This window comes from Penaeus monodon, chromosome 12 (assembly GCF_015228065.2).
Source record: "Penaeus monodon isolate SGIC_2016 chromosome 12, NSTDA_Pmon_1, whole genome shotgun sequence".
NCBI lineage: Eukaryota > Metazoa > Arthropoda > Malacostraca > Decapoda > Penaeidae > Penaeus > Penaeus monodon.
In genome coordinates this window covers 44,000,980-44,008,479 of record NC_051397.1, presented here as the reverse complement: position 1 = coordinate 44,008,479, position 7,500 = coordinate 44,000,980, and positions in this window count along the sequence as shown.

The window sequence follows — 7,500 nt, the reverse complement described above, 5'->3', positions numbered from 1 at the left end:
AGCATGTGGAGGTAAACTTGTGAAAAAAAGTCTCAGTATACCAGTCTCAGTTGGCTCTGGGAATATATATATATATATATATATATATATATATATATATATATATATATATATATATATATATATATATGTGTGTGTGTGTGTGTGTGTGTGTGTGTGTGTGTGTGTGTGTGTGTGTGTGTGTATAAATGTTCAGAACCTATTTTAAACTTGCTATTCATACATCTTGAAAAAAAAGAATTGCAGTTCATATACAAAGGAAGCCGCCATCTTGAAAAAGAAAATCTTGCAATTCATACAAAGGAGGTCGACATTTTGGAAAAAATCTTGCAATTCATACAAAGTGAGCCGCCATCTTGGAAAAAAAATCTTTCACTTCATACAATGGAGGCCGCGATCTTGAAAAAAAATGACACTCGCCTCAAGTGAATCTTGACACACAGTGCCTTAGGATCCATTATCAAAAGTTTGTTTAGAAAATCTACTTTTTATATTCTGGGATCCTCCGTCTAATTGCATTTTATTATTCCAAGCCCCTTTGTTGATTTTGTTTGCAATATTAAACATACATGAGTTATCCACAGACGCGAAAGTACGTAGTATATCTACTTTAATATTACAGCAAAATATGTATGACTTATTCATCTCACATTTTTATTTCTCCTTTTATTCATTTTCTCTTAGTACCCCCCCCCCTCCCATTTTCTTTATATTTGAAAGCACGTTTTCTGATTTTGCAAAAAGCTAGGGAAAAGGAAATAGGTTCTGGTTTCCCCTTTAGACATATTCTTTCTTTCGGTCACTTTTTAAGTTCTTAGAGCTTTCTCTTTTCAGTTTCATGCGCCTTTCTTAATATCCACTCGCTTAAATTAAATGATTGTTTGCACACACACACACAATATGTGTATTACTGTGGATTATATATATATATATATATATATATATATATATATATATATATATATATATATATATATATATATATATGTGTGTGTGTGTGTGTGTGTGTGTGTGTGTGTGTGTATGTATTTATGTATGTATATATGTATGTATGTATAATGTATATGTATGATCACATACAAGTATATATTTAACCAAATGCGCACCGCAGGACGTAGCGATCTACCAATCTTTTTTTTCTGTCTTCCGTTTTTTGTTTCCAGTCTTGGACCCCAAATTTCGTTATTTCATTTTGTCATTGGTTTGGCTCTTGGCCTCCTTGTGTTATCTATAACCAAGTCTGTACTTTCTTTGTCCATCTGTCATCCCGTCATACATGACCTGCCCATTGCCATTTCATATATCTGATGCTCCAAAATATATCTTCCACTTCTGTCTGTTCCCAGATCCACGTCGCCCTCGTAAGATCTTTTAGGATAATTCCCAACGTCAACCTTTCCGTACCTCTTTGAGCACTTATTTATTCCTCTGTAGTAATTTTGCTGTCCATGTATTTGATCCGTAAGTCATAACTGGGAGGATGCATTGATTAAAGACTGTACTTTTTAGACATAAAGACAAGGAACCTGCGAGTATGCTACTGTGTCTGCCTTAGGCGCGTCGCTTTATTTCCTCCTGTGTTTGTCTGTATTAGTTGTACTAGATATATATACTCGTCCACTACACCTTCACCTTGTTTATATATCTTTTCGAATTGAATTCTACTGTTTAAAATGACCTTAGTCTTTTTTTCCTGTTCATCTTTCAGACTTTCTCTATTCAGATCGCTTATTAATCGCTGCAGTTCATTTGCTGATTCGCTTAAGCGAACAATATAGTCTGCAAACCTGAAGCTTGTTTAAGTGTTCATCTCCAATTTTGATACAAATTACATTCCTTTCTAGCTTCTAGAATATTTCCTCAAGGCAAGCTGTAAACAGTTTTGGTCAGATGGTGTCACCCTGTCTAACACCTTTTTAATTGGTATTTTATCGGTGTCTGTGTGGAGCTTGATAGTGCTGTCATTTCGTATATATTTTCCAATATTTTACAATAGACTTTCTCTCTCTCTCTCTCTCTCTCTCTCTCTCTCTCTCTCTCTCTCTCTCTATATATATATATATATATATATATATATATATATATATATATATATATATATATATATAATACACACACACACACACACACACACACACACACACACACACACACACATATATATATATATGTGTGTGTGTGTGTGTGTGTGGGGTGTGTGTGTGTACATATATACATATATATACACATATACATATATATATATATATATATATATATATATATATATATAATATATATATATATATATACATACATACATACATACATACATACATACATATATATATATATATATATATATATATATATATATATATATATATATATATATATATATATAGTATATGACCACACACACACACACACACACACACACACACACACACACACACACACACACACACACACACACACACACACACACACACACACACACACACACACACATTTACAAATATAGACATATATATATAATATATACATTATATATATATATATATATATATATATATATATGCATATAATACACATATACATATACATATGTATGTGTGTGTAATACATATATGTTTATATATATACATACATGCATACATATATATATATATATATATATATATATATATATATATATATATATATATATATATAACTAGGGGATGAATGGACAAGTGGACAACCACGCCTCCTTCCGGTAATGACAGTGTGACTTAATTACTTCACATGTTGACCTTGTGTCTTCGGTCATGGGCGTTCCAGATAGTTCTAGATAGTTGACATGTGGTAAGCGCATCCCCACCATGTACCGAATGCTAATTGCTTTTAATTATCCTCAAATAAGCGTAAGATATGTAACCTATAACTTGTCATGTCAATAGACTGGCCTTCAATAAATGATAATTGCTTTTGCATACCTTGAATGCACTTGCCTAGCGGTAAATCAGTCGGTGTCCTTAAGGGCTAAGTACCTAATCTCTCCTCAAGTAACTAACCTCTCACTTTGTCCTAAGTAATTATAAGGGTCTTATAAGTCACTTTCGCTAACTTACCTTACTTTCTAGTCGGCTAATTCACCTCTCAGTTTGTAGTAAGTAATTATAGGGTGTGAGATTCCAAGCTCGCTGAAATAGCCAGCTTTCCACAATAGGTACAGGTAATCATAGGGTATTTTGTGTTGGCATGCGACTTCCAGAATTTCTCTTTCTCAGACATATTTGCAAAGATGTAATAAGTGACATATGCATGTGATAATTGTTCATAACGCATTTGAATAACGAATTTACTCGTGCACCAGTCAAGTGATATATTGAAATTAATCCATTCAGCACTGATGCCAAGAATACACGCCACACCTGCTGTAATATAAGTTCATTTATTGTATTTACCTTGATTAAGAAAGTCAAATGATTATTGGAAGTCTTTCCCTCTATCCTTGCACAGATGCAATAAGTGACTTATGCATGTGATAATTGTTCATAAGGCATCTGATTATTAAATTTACTTGTGCACCAGGCAAATGAATATATTGAAATTAACTATTGTGCACATCACTTGTAAGCAATATTAGATGTCTCAAAGGATCATTACCTCGAACATATATCTTACAAAGACTATGAAAAGAATATATTTACTCGGTTAGATATCAGTAGATATTAGTAACCTACGTCAGTAGCGAAGTAAGATGGTCTAAGGGATATGAAAGAGATACTTCATATTGACCTGAACCAGAAACTTAATCCCCCTAATTTCTTCCTCTACCTGAGCAGCTCACCAATAACAGGACCCCTCCCCTCCACGCTCAACTTCCCTATACCTCCTCTACACAAATTATGTAATCGTTGTGTAACATCACGCATCAATTTATATATTAACTGATCATTTTACAAGAACTAACATAAACTATATGAATGTTATTATTCTCTGCAGACTTCTTGTATAACTACTATGGTATTCATAATTGTAATCTCTGTTAAATGCATCCCTCATCCTCCGATATAAAAGGGAATTAGTCTGATACATTAGTATCACGTCCTCTATAAAAGTGCTCATCATGATTTGAACTGATGGCTTCTGCGGCCAAAAGCAAACCGAAAATCACCTTTGCTTGCTTGGCCCCGGGTATAATCTTCACATCCCCCACAGCAAGACTGTTATCAAGGTAAGATAAATTATACTGACAGTAAAATGTATAGCAAGCCCGGGGGCGCGTGGTGTTATTACTATTCATTTATTCAAAAATGTATTTAACTGCGGCATCAAAGTAAATATAATCTTAAAAAGTTTTGCTCGATTTCTTGCAGCTGGCGCGGGGAAGGCAACCAAAGGTGCTAAGATCCTTCCTCAAAAATTCTCCCTGCAAGATAAGCAGTCAGTACAAAATGTACATTCACGTTTTTTAAAGACCAGTATCGATTCTGATTTAATATAATTATAATAAAATGACACATTCCTTCATTAAAGGGAATCCACACCCCGGATCGTCTAGAGCTCCACCACCGCAACATTATGTCTTGGAATGAACTCTTCCGAGAAACAAGTATAAGGCTGGGTCTTAGCATCCCCAATTGCGACTACCTAGACCCCGCTGAATACTTCCGCAGAAACGAAGAATATTTCGCTAACATTTTTCAAACTGACTCTCGGATGCCCTCCTCCTGTTGTCAAGGCGTTTACAGGGTTTACTCTCGTACTCACCAGAACAGACCTCGCATAGGGAGAAGTCCGAGATATAGAAAAAAATGTAACCCTGCATAATAATACCAATACCACTTGCGGGGAATGTAGAGCAATGTGAGGGTGCGCGCTGTACATGATTACAAGGCAGTACGATATCTCAGATTCTTGTCCCTCAAGCTAGGGAGGTACATACCCTGCCTGCAGATACCAATGAGTGCAAATCACCTGTGCAGATTACATACCCAAAACCCGGGAGCATGCTTTCCTTTACAAACTATGGAAAAGCCTACACCCCCCCGCACATTTGCATTTACGACGTACATGGGTACAAGCAATGCCGGAGGCAGGTGTGTACCACAACATAAGGCTTTCGCCTGCGGGTACATCATCATCATCGATAGAAGAGGTGATATCGTGAACAGCTTCACATATAAAGGAGCTGATGCTGCTATCCACATTACAGAAAGCCTATCGGCCAAATTGGTAGATATCGTAAAATCCATGCCCTACTACCCTCTCTTCATGTCAAATGAAGACCAACATGCGCATAACAAAGTGGGAAATGTGTCGCCAGAAATTTCCCAGCCAGCAGCAGAAGCACAGGCATCACGACCACACGAAACAACACCATAATTACATCATAGCATACTGTGCACGGTGCAATATTCAAATGAAAAACCACTGCACCAAAACGCCGTGCATAGCACACAACCATTCATATGATCTTGTTGCTAAAAGAGATGCAACCTGATGTCAATATCAACGTCCTTGTAAAACAAGGACTCAGATATCACCCTGTGGAAATTAATAATCTGAAATTCCTTGACTGCATCGCGTTTATGAGCGGTAGTTCAAGCTCCCTCTTCAGGACGTACATCGAGAGCGGTCGCCCATTGAAATACTCAACCCACCTCGTGTAACACTTGTCGAACGAAGCTCAGTCATTACTCCTGATTGGGAAAGGTATATTCCATTATGAGTACCTTGATGACCTCAGGAAGCTTGAGCATCAATAGAACATTTTTAGAGTTCTCACAGGTAAGACAGCCACAAAGGTGGAATATAATGAGGCGCTAAATGTATGTGAAGCTGCCAGATGGGATTATGCTGACTGCTACCTGCGTGTGTATGTGGGTCTGCTAGCTGATGTGCATAGCGAATGGAGGTCTACACTTGTCAAAAAGTATGATCTGGACGTGGTAAATTGCATCAATCTGCCCAAGTATGCATATGCTGCCTTCTTGAGAATGACAAAAGCTGAACCTGAGCTCCTTTCAGACCCTGAATTGGCGTGCAAAATTGAGTGCTCGGTGAAAGGGGGACGTGTGTTCGACCTCATAGAGTGGCAAATAACTTGCTTGTTACCCCTGCTTTCACCCTGAAAAGGAAAGCAGCACATTCATTCTTTATCTAGACTTTAACAGTATATACGCCACAGTGATGTACGAAAAATTACCTTATGGAAATATTCGGAAATTGTCTCCTACTGAAAAAAATGGAGTTTGTGACAGGGGTTTGTCTAACCATGATGAAGGCGGTGATATTGGGCACTGGGCGGAGGTTAATCTGCGGGTGCTGCCTGAAGTGGTGAGAAAAATTGATGCTTCCTCTCCTTACCCACCATATGGCGATAAGAAAGCAAGACCTGTCTACATACAATAAGAAGCAATATTGTCACAGAAAAGGCATTTTCCTCCTAAAAATAACCTTCCTCAAGAGAATTACCTCGTTCTATTGAATCATCTGCTGCTGCTAATCAAATTAGGGATTGTGGTAGAACAATTGCGCGAGGCATATGAATTCTCGCAGGATGAATATCTGCGACCCTTCATTCATAAAAATAATAAATCTCGCCGTGAAGCCACCGATAAAGCACAACAACTGTGCTTTAAGGCACTTCCCAACAGAGTGTTTGGCAGATGTTTAATGAACCCCCTGAAAAGATACGAGATCCTCTTTTCAAAAGACTCATCCCCCTCACTCCAAACTGTATCATAACAATTTCAAGGGCAAAGACAGGAGCCATGAGCTACCAACAATACATCGGGTTTACGAACCTGGAACAGGCAACATATAAGCTATACAGGTTTTATTATAAAGTGTTACAGCCCATCTACGGAGAGAGGATAAAGTTCTGTTACTCCGGCATCGACAACTATAGTCTCTCCGTTGAGACGGATGACATCTACAAAGATTTTTCAATGTCTCCTTTGAAAGAGTGGCTGGACACTTCCAATTTCAGCCAGGATCATCCGTTGTGCAATGCAGCTGTTAAGCGGAAGCTTGGACTATTAAAATCTGAAACGAGGGAAATTCCCATCAAAGAGGCTGTATGTCTGAAACAAAAGACATATTCCTTGCTTCTGAATAACAATCAGTCAACTTCAGGCACGAAAGGAATTTGCAGGTCAGAGAAGAGAAGGCTCAAACATGAGAGATTCCGTCATATTCTTCATCAGAAAGAGGTGTACACCTTCAACAAAGTCAGCATTAGCAATGTTAATGAGCAAATGACCTCACTAACCAAAATGTGGTTTGTCATTATATGGCGACAAACGTTATTATCTAAATACCTATAAATCGGTAGCGCACAGTCACCCAGACATTAAACATCTGTCCAAAGCGAGGAGGCGGAGGCATCTGCGGTTACTTTTAAATACTTGCAGAAAAAGATGCGTTGGAACCTTGACTAATGCTCTCTGAACAGGATAAAACATGCAGCTTTTCAGCACACCAGAGCAAGACGCTGATGAAGCAATTGAAGACCCAAGTCATGCTTCA